General features: G+C 37.8%; 1 protein-coding gene across 1 annotated transcript in view; it reads right to left on the bottom strand.

Annotated features, from left to right (window-relative positions):
• Positions 1-15,186, bottom strand: part of LOC120545374 (astrotactin-2-like) — a 298,446-nt gene that overhangs the window by 253,417 nt on the left and 29,843 nt on the right. The gene's annotated exons all lie outside the window — the stretch shown is intronic.

The raw sequence follows: 15,186 nt of genomic DNA on the forward strand, positions 1-15,186 counted from the left end.
TGTAAGTCAATCCTACATTTTTCAACTTGGGAGCAAAATGTGCTCCTTGGGGGAAAAAAAAGTTACCATAACGCCCTATTAATGCTAATTAAACAACTGGGGTCAAGTGTTATCATATTCAGCCCATGTCCCAGATATGAAAGCCCCCTTACTGGACTACTGAATATAATAATATTCCATTATATTTTGTATTTTGAATTGTTACCTGTCACCAGAATTTTGTGATTTCCTTGCCATAAATATAGACGTTTTTAAGATAAATTGGTGCCTTAAAATGTATCAGAATGCAGGAATGGAAGTCTTATACGCTCAAAATTTCTATAAGGCCAATTCTGAGCAAGGAAAAACCCTGAAGTATAATCACAGACAGCCATGAAAACATATTTAAATCGCAGAGTTAGAGAGTTAAAAACAGATGGAAAGATGGAGAACCAGACAGACAATATGTACAGTGTCAACGGAGAGACACACGGACAATCGAACAGACAGACCGTAACGACAAAGAACAACATACTGTAGAGAATGACAGTAACAGCATACAAAACGGCATAAATAGGCAGTATGTGTACATTTGTTATAAATGTGTGCTCTTTAAAAAGTAGAAAGCATTGTTTCCCAGTTACTTACATTAAGCCACCTTACATATTACCAGGACTGAAGTTTTGTCCCAGTCTGCCTCTGCTGTACCTTCATCCTCAGGAATTCATGCTGAACACTGTGCACGATTTAAATATTCCAATTTTTTTTTTTGGTTGATTGTGAAAGGTTTCTTTACTGAGTGAGTATTGGTGGTTCATAGTAGTTTCACAAGTAGTTTAGCAGGGTGGCAGATAGGGTTGGGTATAGTTTTTTTCTTTTTCAATATCGGTGCTAAAACAATACTTTTAAAACGGTGGCGGTGCCTAAATGGTACCTGAACTGAAATATATATAATATATTTATAATGTATATAATATAAAATATAAAAAAGGAGTACAAAACGACAATTGGCGACATTAAAGAACGGCTTGTTTATTGCTAAGGCCATATGGTCACAATTAAATGATTGATTAATAATGTAATAACAATAACTTATAACAAGGACTTATTTCACCAGTAAATTGCCGGTAAACAACAAAAACAAGCACCAGATGGAAAAGGGTATTTTACAATAACTTTGAATGCACCACAAGGCTGGCGAGTTTCAAGTAAAGGCACCGTCTGTGTTGTTTTTCCGACAACGGCAGCTGCCTGCAGACGGTTACGTCCCGGTGTTGGAATCATCTACAGGGAAATACAGTCACACTTTACACCGCTTAAAGTAAGCGGTCAGCATTTTAACCATTGTGTTTAATCCAGCTACTAGCTAATGGTAACGTAGCGTCCCGTGCAGCGATGCTTCTGAAAAAGAAAGTCAGGCACCAAAATTTCCGTTCCTATTTGGTCTTGTTACTACCGTTTACGTCGGAACCGGTGCCCTATTGGCACCGTGTTTCGGTACCCAACCCTAGTGGCAGAGCAACAAACCAAGTGATGCTGATCTGCAGCGCTCTGCATTACATTTTTAAATCACTCTTCTCCATTCCCTTTGTAGTAAGATCTGTTTTGGACACGACACAGTTTGTAAAAGTTCATAGCTTGCCATGATTTTATCTTGCGTTGCTCCGTGCACAGTGATGCAGCTAAAAAAAAATGGCAGTAATTCAACTGAAAATAATTTGATTAGAGTCAGGTCTCCTTGACTGATTATTAGGATCATCGAGGTTTAGGGAGCAGCATAAGGTTTTCCATTTATTACTGGAAGAGTTCAAAATAAAACTGAGGCAGAAAAGCTGCAACAACAAATAACAACAAATATGCAAATATGGTTTAGTTCCCTTTTACTTTTCATAAAGTTTGCATAACAGTTGGCACATATATTATAAGCTTAACCCAAAACCTTCATAAAGCCTTCTTACTCTTTGTTAAGTCCTTTTTGCAGGTACTTAAGATGAAGTGAAATCTTTTGAACGCTCAATGTCAGCAAAATTCTTATTATAAGAGCCGGTGATCATATAAGTGCTCACTCTGCAACTTACTGTGTTTTTTTTCCATTCCTTTTCCTTTCTTCTCTCCTTTAAGATCTTTTATCTTTTCTTTATCATTTGCATGGTTTGTCTAGAAGTGCTGAGATCAATTTGGAGTTTCTACTCTAGTTTTCACATTCTTTAAATGTTGCCTTGAGCAAGAGTCATTTCCACTTAGCACAGTCTCTCAGTTGGATATTTGATGAGATGAGGTTGCCCACAACAACTGAGTAAGAACATGAAGGCCTGGAAACCACTACACAGCAGAGAAACCCTGAATATTTGCATCCTAAATGCATGCTGCTCGCAGTTTCCTAGCAGGTTCGCCATATCTTTAACTTTATATGGTGATAATATGAGATTGTGTTTTTACAGCTAGTTTACGCTGGCCCCCAAGTGGCCAAAATGATCACTTAATGCAGCTTTCAGCAGGCTGGTCGTACAGATCAGTTGACTTCTTCTTTACCAACCTCTGTCTCTAGCAGGGCAAGTTAGTATCAATATCAGCCCCTTAAGTGTAGTTTAACTTACAGCCAAAGAAAAATCCTAAAAGTAAAAACAATCCTGAAACTAAATATACATTTGCTGTTCCAATATTTCAGTGTTTGAATTAGTAGGGATTAGTTAGTTCTCATTCTGAAGAACAGGGGAAAGACTGGTAATGTCGTCCAGAGACAAATTCTGGAGCTGCTCCACTGATCAGGAATTATATATATATATATATATATATATATATATATATATATATATATATATATATATATATATCCTTTAACAGTATTACGGTACTGGTGATTTAAATCAGATATGGGCATATTTTCTGAATCACAGCTAGAACTCATTTAAATAGAATGTCTGAAAATGTCTACGAGCCCACAGAGTCAAAACCTACTTCAGCGTCAATGGACCATCACCCAAACCTATTACCTCAATACATCTTCTATTCAATCCTCAATACTATTATTTCCAGCTAGGGAGATGGTAGTCTGGAGATGCTGTACTCGTATTACAGTCTGACATTTTTTTGAAACAATACATTCAACATCATCACTACCAATTATAGCAAAATCAGGCTGTGTCATGACAATCACTATCAAGGTTGCACTGCCTCCAACAGTCTGACAGACCGCAGACATGGGTTAAACAGAACAAATTCCAGCATTCAACTATATTGTCCTAGGAGCTGACAAACATTACTTACACAGTCTTCTGCCCTCCCACACAACAACACGCATTCGCGAAAGGTTGGCTCTCATTAGCTTAAAGGTGATCATAGCAGTACAGAGTCAGTGATTGTGCAAGCCTGACAGCTCCATGACAGTTTGTCAGCTCGGCAACAAGCCCATGTCATCAACATTTACTGTGATGAAAGCTGGCACCCTAAAGGCACTTTGCTGCCTGTAATTACATATGTGGCATAACATGTCTGTCTTCCATTGACTGCGCCCCACATCTCATTGCTCAGGCTGCCTATAGTATGGATGACAGATGAACATTCAATAATTCATATGAGGGAATACGGATGGATTCATTGGTGTCAAATATCTCTGCCCAAAATGAAAGCAAGGACAGAAAAGAAGAGGTGAGAGTATATGAAAGAGAGAGACAAGCAGACAGAGACAGAAAGGGGAAGGGGATTTATCAGTCTGACAGTCATCAAAAGTGTTCAAGAATATTAGCATACCTCCTAGACATTCAAATTGTGCCTCAAATGTCTCAGTCCCCTGTGACAATGGCAAATTCTACACATTTACACGTTTTAACTTTACGCTACTCTCAGCTGTCGACGGAACTGTTCATCAGCAACAAAACAAACAAGCTGAAAAAAAATTCACCCGATTAGCTACTAAATGGTCTTGATTTCATATCCTTCCATTCCCCAAATGCTAATTGTGCCATTACCATTTAAAAATGACCTGATGGGAGCTATGGAATATTTAGGCAAATACAGGATGAGCTACAAAAGGCAAGCAGGGTGCCCCTTTTTAATTAAACACCCATGTAACAAAATGCCACCCTAATGTCTCATTACAAACACTAATGAAATAGCTGGCATTCACATAAAGACCATTGAAAATGAACACAATTAAAAATGCATCAAGACTTTTCTTTTCCAGGAAATGTAAGAGTGTTTTCTACACAGGCTTAACACACAGTGGGATAATGTGCATGGGTGTGTGTTCTTGTTAAAAATATCAGTCTAGCTCCAGTATCAAATAAATTGGTCCATGTTGTTTTCTCACAATCAATGAGCCATACCAAAGAGGCTCACATTTTTAGGCAATGCTGGTGGAATTCTTCTATGTGCATTAAAAGTCAAATTGCGTTGTTACTACCTGCCCAAATGAAGTCCGTAAACACATTTAAAGATTTGATCCCATGAAGCTCCAGAAAATATGACAGGGAAAGCGGGAAGGAAAATAAATTTGAATTTGGATTTCCAATTTGGAACTGGTACAAAATACTAAAAAAGTACTCTCAGTCACATTGCCAGCAAAAAACAAAAGAAATCTATCCACTGTGAATGACAACCAATGTCAAGCAAATTTGAAATTCTAATCATTACAACAAAACATAATTATTAAAATCCCATGGCTGTCTACACACTCAATCAAAGATCTAAAACTGATGTACGCTTTGGAAAAAGTATTCCTTCTCCCACGTTGCTCTTGTTTCTGTAGTAACATGACTACTATCATGAAAGGTTATTTTAACGATAATCTAACATCTACTGTATAGTACTGGGATTTCTATTAGGGCTGCACAATATATAGTTTTTTATCGTCATCGGGATATCAACTGCTGCAATGAACACATCGCCTAAGGCTACGACATATTGCAAAAGACACTCAGATTTTGTGTGATAGTTAAAAGAAAATATCAGTAGAAAACTGCACTTTAAAATGTATGTAAATCTGTTTATTTATTAAGTAATATCGTTATCGCAATATTCAACGATGTTAATCGCATATCTTCCTCTTATCGTACAGCCCTACTTTCTATTCAACATTCAGTTTTTGAAATTAAAAACAAGCAAAGAAAAGAAAAAGCTATCAGTACTTTTCTCCTACATCCAGACACCTAAGAACTGTGTCTCTATACTTCCTAGCTCAATCAGCACTGTAGGATCCAATTCTGTTGACTCAACACCCATTTCTCTAGTTGACCCGTTTTCCACCTCACTTCCCCACATTCTACACACTGCAGAGGCCACTTTATACACTTGACATTTCCCAAGACGAAATGTATAAGTAGCACTCACCACTGACAGTCTTACTAACTACTAAATTACTCATGAATGAATCTCATTTGATAATGTAAAACCATGTTCTGTGAGGATTAAACTTGCCTGATATAATAGCACTTACTTCATGGACCTAGTACCTAAATATGTGTCTGAATCAGATACTGACAGACTGTCCCTATAAGTATTTACAATGACTAATGCAGTGCATTTCCAAATTTGTATTTGATTCTTGCTCTGCACACAGTGACAAAGAAACAGCCAGTTAATATCAGTGGAACAGGAGGAATGTTACAGGATTTGAGACAGTGAACCAGCTTTGTCCTTGGAGATTCTTAGTGGGGTCCTCTGATGGATCCCCTGTTAACTAGAGGCCCTGCCAGCGCCACTCAGGCCTTATCGCGGATGTCCACACCCACGCTAACTCCTACTGTGCTCAATCACAGCGGCAGCTGTTGGACTGCGTACTGACCACCTCCTACAGAAAACCAATCATATTTTCAGAGACACCACCAGTGAGCCTCCCAGCATGAAGGAGAAGGTGACTTATGACTTCAGAACACACAACCAAAGTGTGGCAGTAACAGTATTAGGCAGTCAAAGCAAGTATCTTAAAGAAAGTATATATTTCATTATTTTCCCCTGAATAAACATCCTAGGAGTTAACAGAAAGTCACAGCAATATAATGCATCTTGCTTCTGTAAGAGACCAATATAAATTGAATTTACTAAAAAAATAAAATAAAAATCACAACATAGCCGTTCAGAAACATTGCTGAACATCGTCCTACATATTTTCCAATAACAAATACAAGTGCATGGTAAGAAATACATTATAGAACAGCCTTTGTTTTATAGTGGGGCTAACAGACGTCTTGGAACCTGTTGTGACAGTGTAAATAGAATAAACAAATAGCTGCTTGCCATTGGCCCCACTGTGGCACCGTGGGAGCTGGATTATCTCTCATTAGCAGTGAATACATTCGGCCGAGTGCGTAATTGTTCATGTCCATGTGTCTGTGTATGTGCATTTGCACATTTGGTAATGTACCGTTTGTCTGTGTGTATATGCCTACATTGTTGCTCAAGGTCACCTCAATTATAAATTATTTACAACCGGCACTTTAAAAAAAAAAGCCCCATTGCAGATTTTATTGTGCAATTAAGTCAAAATATCATTTTGTTTTTTCCCAGGAAATTAGCATCATTAACTCACTGAAAAACAGTTAAAGCGTAATTTATGTGTAGATCTATAAATGCTTTGTCCCTTGTGCTCTTCAGGATTAGTGAGGCAGAGTGCCAAGAAAAAAAGAAAAAAATCAGGAGCCCTCCTACTCCTAATGTATTTAAAGTGACACATTAGTGGGATAAACAGTCCCCTTATCTGCTGAGTACATAGGCTTCTTCTAAAACACTACAATCCCATTAACAAGACCTATTCTGATTCCACATCTCTCTCTTACTATAATTTAATGCTTTTCCACCGATGGGGGTTGTCTGCCAGTGCCAAAGTGGGAGGCTTGGATGTGATAGTACACACATTAAAATGTACTAATCCTTTGCTTTGGCCCCTTCAATTGAGACCTCAATCAAATAACAAGAGTGGAATGCATTGACACTCACTCATGTCAACCCTTTCCCAAGGAAAGTCAAAAAAAAAAAAAATGCAAACATGTAGATATGGCTGCCAACAAAACAAACAAGGCCTCAAGATACGTAATGTGGAGGGGCCTCACTGGTCTTCAATGAGAAACAATGGAGTTTTCCTTCTGAAAAATATTTATTTCTGTTAAATTAGGGGGAAATTGAATTAGCCTGCCACAAATGACCATCTGCGGCACAATAAATGCATCACCTCAACTTTGAAATTTAGCGGGGTATTAACCAAGACTACAGATGTAAATGAGCCCAGCCGCAGTTCATTTAATTTCTTTTAAGATTTGATGCGGTCTGTTTTGACATGTGTTGCACATGTCTGTAAAGCAATGGGGTGCAAAAGAAAATGTTTCCTGCTGATGGACCTGGAATATTCATGGAAGAGAAGGACACATTTTGAACAAGAGTGTATTCATCCCAAAGAGGAAAGCTATATGTGAGGAAATACTGGGTAAACGGCCAAATATCATCAGTTCAACAAAAAGGTCAGATATTGAATAGGTTATGAATAACGTAACACTTTACAATAAGCCCAATTTTTTTAGAAGATTTTGTTCTTCCATTGAATAGATTTTTGCTACAGATAAAACAAATATATAACAGGCCTACTTACAGCAATGAATATTACTGGTTGCTTCAATCACATTGCACATTGACCAAAGCTTAGTAGTTAGTGGGCTTAAGATTTGCGTAAGACTGGAAGACTGCTTTATGAGCCATACCATCTTGGTCTCACTGATCCCAGGTGCTGGATGGTTTCTGTGATGGCCCTGCTTGGTCCGTACTTCCAAGGCCAGCAGGAGTGGCCTTCACCAAAAGCAATGACCTTGCAATATCAGATAATAATGGCCTTGTAACAACAGACCATGATGTGTTAAGTGTATTCAACTGAAAACACGCTGGTCAAGGATGAATTTATAGTGGTAAATCAACTGGGATTATTCTATATCGCAGAATACAGTTGGGGAGAAGGAGAAAATCATAAAAAGCTTGGTCAAGGATTTGATATATAATAGGTCATGCCTGTCAAGGGTTGCCACATGGGATGTTTCTGTCCACAGCTAGCTCCCACTTTGTTCAGGCTCCTTTCTGTTGTAATATAATTCTCTTGCTGGACTTGGCTCTGCTAACCAACCTCACCCTTAAAATAGCTTCAGGATTAGAAATCAAGTCCTGCTCTACTAATTGTGTACACCATCAAGGATTCTGTGGGAAAGTGTTGACTCAGCTGGCTTGTATTGCTTCTACTGTTCTTGTTTTGTCTTAGAGGGTCAGAGGGTGATGTTGGCAATCTCAGTCCTTTAAGTGATACCAGTTCTCCAATGCTAAGACAGATACTTTGAGATCTGGGTGATTCCACGCAGGCAGAGCCATACCTTAACCTTTCAGCAAAAATCTGCACATTTGGAAATGTTTCAGCCAGCCATTCAAGTCTTGGCACGAGCCCACGATTGTTGCTGTGTCCCTCAGGCTGTTCTTTTGCCCCCTAATGCATTTTGTCATAGTACTGGCACTAAAACTTTGCAAGGTAAATGGAAATCAGTCTGTGACTATTTTTTTCCTAAAAAGGAATTGATCTAGCTTTACACGATGAGCTGGACACCTCGCCAGCTGCTTGCAGGATCTGTTTTCTGCCTGGAACAGACTCGGTGGTGACATACATGAAGTTCTTAATCAGTCTTGACCAGGAAGTGGATCATGACTCACTACTCTCTGGCTCTGTAGCCTGTACCAGTATGGTCACTACAATAGTGTATCCTTTAATTACTTTATTGCCAAAGCTGTGGAGAAGCAACACTAGTGTGCCGGATAGGGAGATATCATTACAGATCTAATACTAAAATCAGCACTCCATCATGGGTAGACTTTTGAAAAAGATAGGACTGAATTGAAGGCTTAGCGCTATTATTGTTTTTTTGCTGTGCTTTTTATGCTGAAGAAACATTTTCCTTTTTCAAAACACAATCACCAGAGGGCAAATCTTCGGTTTATAGCTGCTCTGACAACAATAACTCTAAGAAGTGGGTGAGACAGGGCTTTTATTTAAAATATTAGAGGAACAAGGCTATATGTAAACATAGCAAGTGACAGAAATTAAATGGAAATATTCTTGGTGATGTACTGTATGCTATAGATCCCTACATCCTCTATTTTCTGTACTATATGCTTTACCCAATTCCATAAGGGATCATCAGGTAAAATGCTAAACTGTCAGTCTGGACAAGCAACATACTAAATCTTCGACCATGGCTCAGCCATTGTACAATTTTTCATTGGCATGTTTCATAAATCTCTGCCACTGGCTGCTGGCAAAATCTATCCTGTCATCAGTAATTTTGAAGTCACTTAAATCATTTATTTAAGTATCTTCTTTAACTTAAAGGTTGCAGGTCTGGCTCCTTGTCAGTATCTCTTGTTACAAGTGTTGTGTTGCTTGCAGTGGTGCATTTCATTCTCAACTGCTTTTTGAGGCATTTAGCATTTACTTATCTATTACCATGTTAACCTTGGATCTTTGTGATTATCTCCCCCCTTACTCCCGTGGGGGTTTGTTTGATGTAAGTGCGTTGCTAAGTGTGGCCTATTCTAAACAGAAGTTTGGGCTGAAAATTCACTGCCCCAGCTGCCCTTTTCCCATCTCTCTAGTAATTTTAATGTTTTTCTTTTGTCAACTTTGCACCATATTCATAGTTAGCATTAGTGTAGTAAAAAAAGGATATAACATATTTATTCATAAGATCCATCATACAATTCTTTTATTTGTTTTTAAAATACTGCATGGACTGGCACCAGGCCCAATCTGAACTGTTCGTCCCTCCTGACCCCTCAGATAGTGACCAATCACTGCTCACCATTCCACGCACCCACTTAAAAACCAAAAGGTGATCAAGCATTTTCAGTGGGTCCTTAATTGTGGAATAGTTTGCCACAAACAATTAGATCTTCCCCTTCCATTGATACCTTTAAAACCCATTTCCTTTTTTTTTAGCCTCTTAATTATAATTTGAGGACATGCCTGAACACACTCTGGTTTTTCTTTTGTCATTGTGCGATGTTGTTGGTGTTATGATTTTATCAAAATATTCTATATTTGTATTCATTTCCCTATATTCCCCTATTTATGCATGTGATTTTATTTGATTATTCCTGTGTTTTATTTAATCTCTTTGGTCAAGGTTTGTTTTTAAATGTGCTCTATGAATACACTTGACATCATTGTACTGAATTGACCAAAGAACCCTCCTATGACCCAAACCTGCCCTCACAGAATTCCTCCCACACATGTGGGTGGTCACTCTCTCAACTGACATTGCAATTTTAATGTGTATATACAGTAGATGTGCTCCATAGTTCTGTTTTACAAAAATTGAAATATTCTCGAGTGTCAAAATCTGGTTCAAATTTATCTTGACAAAGACCCACTTAACATGATTAAATACAAATGCACTTTTGGTCTTTTAGTAGATAGTATGCCCTCTACTCTTAAAGAGGAAAGTATTAATGTATCCTTTGGTGACTTATAAAAACACATAATTAAATCTATTAGCACTCAAAGGTAAAGTGAAAAGCACATTTTTATATTTTTATTATCATTTCATTGAATCTGTGGGGTAGTTTTAAGCTAACAAAAGGTAGAAGAAAAGAATATAAAAATGGACAGATTAAGGCCTTGGCCAATGTAGGCTAGATACAGTGTGGTTCCAGAGGGAATTAACCACAAAATTTAGCTTCGCACACAAAATGTCCAACACCGGCACTGCCTGTAGCTAGCCACATTAAACAAATCTTTATATTTTCAAAGCCCTTAAAACCGTAGCAATTTCCCCCCAAAAAGGAAATATGTGTTGTCCAAATGATTTAGAAATAGGATTTGACAATCAAAACTAATCTAGAGCATTTGATTTGCTATTACAGGGTCATGGCTAAGGGCCAGGCAGTAGAGGTGTTCCTCTCAATTTAAAAATAAGTGGTGCCATTTCATGAAGTCCTGTGTTCGGCACTCATCCATGTCATGGACAGAGGTTTACGAGTGTTTTCTAAGCTGCTAAAACTGTTCAACTGGAGCACTGACAGTTATTTAAAGCTGAAGAAAAAAAATCCTACACCAATTAAAATCCATGCAAAACACTATATTGGCATTTGTTGTCTTAAAAAGCTCCATCTTAAATTCTTTCAGTTCCCCGTCTGCCCTTTCTTCCGCTTTCTTTCTGTCCTTACACATGGATATCCCTCTTCTTCTGTGAATGCAGTTTTATATGGTATGGCAAGACATGCACAATCCTACAATAAATTAGCCACTATGAATAATGAGCCTATGCTGATTTTTAAGAGTTAATTAATTTCCTGTGGGCATGGCAGTGTCTTGCCTGATTAATGATGGCAATGCCATTGACATGCTGAGTTGGGTCCCCTGTCACTAGAGATAAATCAGTGGTGCACTGTAAGGCGTCATGCCCCAGCGGTGTCCGACATGTTCACTTTAACTGGCTTCCTGACCTATGACACAATGAGGGGGTGACTGTGGATGTACATGATCATAAGTCAAGTACTTTGTTACTCATGAGACAGTGACAGATAAACTGATAAATGTGCATGGTTGATTCCTATAACTCAGATTGTTGGATATTTTAAAGGGTTATTCATTACTAGCTACAAAACATGATCCCTATGTGATCAGGAAGAGGACCAGAGCCATATTAACAGTCTAATGTTAGCCATATTCATTCCTTGTAGACTAGTAATTCCAGGATCGCACCTTCTGAGCCCTATAACCATTAAGCATCTGTTACAAAGACGACAAAAAAACTGGGACTAGACCATACAAGTATTAGGTCATGTCCTTTGGGTTTGTGTAGGGTCTTAGGGAATAGGTCCTGGACTGTTTCACAGAAAGAGTCAGACATTACCAGCCCAATATCCCCAGTAATAATGTCCGTTTTGGGCAATACTGCCATACATGATTGATTTCAAAAGCTAATATTTAGTACTAATGCAGGAAGTAGAACCGTCTTTTAGCGAGGCAAAGGGCAAGGATGTGGAGGTCCAGGTGGTGGATGTTCTCTTACACCACATGTGTCAAACTCAACGCCCACGGGCCAAATCTGGCCGCTCGCAGATTATGATCCGGCCCGCATATCAATTTAGGTTCACAATACATTTTGGCCCACCTAGTTTTTATCGCTTTTTCTGACGTTATCGTCATTTTTTTTTGATGATTTGTAACTTTTTCTGACGTTTTTGCCACTTTTTCCAACATTTTGGGGCGTTTTTTTTTCTACGATGGCTGAGGAACTTCTTCCTGACTTATTTAGGACTTTATGTCGACCAGACTGTAAGTGAGAAGACTATATGACACATGCAATAATACAGTCAAAGATATTTGACTTTTTTTTATTAAATTAAAGCATATCAATAAACTAAACATGTCTGGCCCTTATTTATTTTATTATTATTTTCCAGTGTGGCCCTTAGTGAAATTGAGTTTGACACCCCTGTCTTACACCAACAACTGATCTACAATTTGCCATAAAATTAACCAAATAGTTTTACTTGCCTACCATAACCAATATATTGAAAGAACGTACAAAGAAACATTCAAAAATGTTGAATATCAATATTTTGTCTGGTGATAGAATTGACAATGGATGAACAATGAAAAACTAAAAGTTACTTTGATAATTCTAAATGTCCCAACATGGTATCTTTGAGAATTAAGAACATTTCACAAAAACTTACTTTGGGAATGAAAGCTGCAGTTGACCTCTTAAAGCTCTAATGATTATGCAGATGTTTTAGATTACGCAAATTTATTTTACACCAAAGGACGTGTTCAGAAAGATTATGTTTCCACTAGTGATTAGTTAAAAAGTGTCGGCTGAATTCGGAAATTTTAAGAGCATGATAAGTGTAAGGAGCTGTATACATGATGAAAAACAGCAGTTGTGGGAACATTTAAAGCAGGGGTATCAAACTCATTTTCACTAGGGGCCACACTGGAAAAAGAGAATCACACCAAGGGCCAGACATGCAGAGTTTATTGACGTGCTTTTGTTACTGCATGTCACTTTTTTAAAAACATTTTGATAGCTTTATTCCTCATTTTTGTTCCGACCTTTTTGTGGCTTTCTCAGACATTTGTCACCTTTTTGTAAATTTGTTGCTTTTTCCGACATTCTTGTACGCTTTTTGTCGCATTTTTGTTACATGAAGCCCTACAAAAGTCATTAAAAGAGTTCCTTCTGGGGGAATTTCTGAGTCTCAGAGTCGGCAAATCCACCACATTCTGCTTTGAATGTCACGTAATTGCAGTTTAAAAAACACTTTCCTGTGCTTTTGGTTTGGCGCACAACTAGGTGGTCCAAAATGTATTGTGAACCCAAATTGATATACGGGCCGGATCTAAATCTACAAGGGGCCAGATTTGGCCCACGGGCCTTGAGTTTGACACATGTGATTTAAAGCCTGTTGGCATGGATATAGTGTGGAATCACAGCTTTATGCACAGGGATATTGATGGCACAAAGTGTGTCTTACAACTTGATAAAGAATTCCAAGAACTTATCAGGTTTATGAACTACATTCAAAACAAAGTACTTCACAGCCACATTTTCAATTAGCAGTGCATTTCCATGGAGGCAGAACACATATAGTTAATGTTCCATATAGACATCAACTGCCTGTCACAAAGCTGAGCTTTATATATGAATTGAGGACGGAACTCATTCTCTCCTTTTTAGTATATTCATCACTCAACAAGCTGACATTGAAATTGTAAGCAAATCTCAACATTTGACATTTGCAACATACGGTATTCCAGACTCAAGAATTCAGGTACCATGACAACTGAGGTTGTCATGCCGTTTTCAAAAAGGGAGGCCTGACAGTTTGAGAAAGAAAAGGTCTATTAAAAAAAAAAATCTGTATATACATGTGTGTGTATATATATATATATATATATATATATATATATATATATATATATATATATATATATATATATATATATATATATATATATATAAAATACTTGACGAAAAACAAGTACGCACAGAACAGGCCACAGGACAGTAGAAAACCAGGGGAACCATGAGGGCGCTGAGCTACATGTGGTATAAATTTCGGCCCACTTCATCTAAGGAGAACAATTTTCTACATCTGACCAGTGACGGCACATTAAAGCAGAGAATAGATATGTGAGATTACGTTTTGGAATGAATCCTAATGACTTCAATCAATAAATTTTTTCAAAATGTATGGGGTACAATTTCAGTGAAATGTAATCCTATCAGCTACTTTAACTTGTGCATGATTTACCATAAAGCAGGATTCAGCCGCCAGATCCGCACACAGAAAAAGAGTGAAATTATTACAATGTAATTATATGAATAAATAAACATAGAAACTGGCTATAAATGAATAGCTGCTAATATTCCATAACACTTCCCAAGTAGATTAATTAATGACAAATATTCCAAATGTAGATGGCTTTCAACAATCCCTAATGTCCTAAACACTCTGTCCACCTCCTTGCAAAATGAATAAAATACTCTAAAGAGCTTAATCCCACTTAATTCCTCTCTTTTGTTTTCCCCTCATTTCAGATAAATAAATAAGTGGGGAATCAAAGCCAACTTGGCATGCTATACTTTATTAGCGTAAGAGGCTTATCATCAGCATATGAACCCAGTTCCAATATCACTCAGTACTGTATAAGCTTCCAGCTCTGGATACTGACAGAACTGACCATGGAAATGCAAAGTAAAAGAAGATTAGAAAAAGCTGTAGAGGACCATAGAGACTTTAGCGGCATGGTTGATTGAAAGTGACAGAAACATCATGAAAAGTGAATGCAAGAAGTTCAGCGAAAGAAGGTCCACTTGACAGTCCATGCTACTATGAATATTCATGCTGACATCAGTTCTGGTGGAGGAACTGGGAAAACATCTATACACATTAACTGCAGGCAATCAATCAAGGATTATTCTCATCACATACCAACCCCCTTCATTACAGTTGATAGTTAATAATTGGTGTTGTAAGAAAAGATTGATTTATATTTATTCATCTAGCTCCCTTTTGGAGCCAAAGGAAAGTTATAATTCACAATATTATGGGTATTTGCTGTCAACCCCTCTTTTATAGCTTCAACCCGTCTTTGTCCCTTGATCGCTGCTGCAATCAGCCACTCATCACTTATTGTATCTATCATAATTCATCATGTCCCTTATGCCAGTGAGCCTC

Source organism: Perca fluviatilis, chromosome 17 (genome assembly GCF_010015445.1).
Source record: "Perca fluviatilis chromosome 17, GENO_Pfluv_1.0, whole genome shotgun sequence".
NCBI classification, from domain to species: domain Eukaryota; kingdom Metazoa; phylum Chordata; class Actinopteri; order Perciformes; family Percidae; genus Perca; species Perca fluviatilis.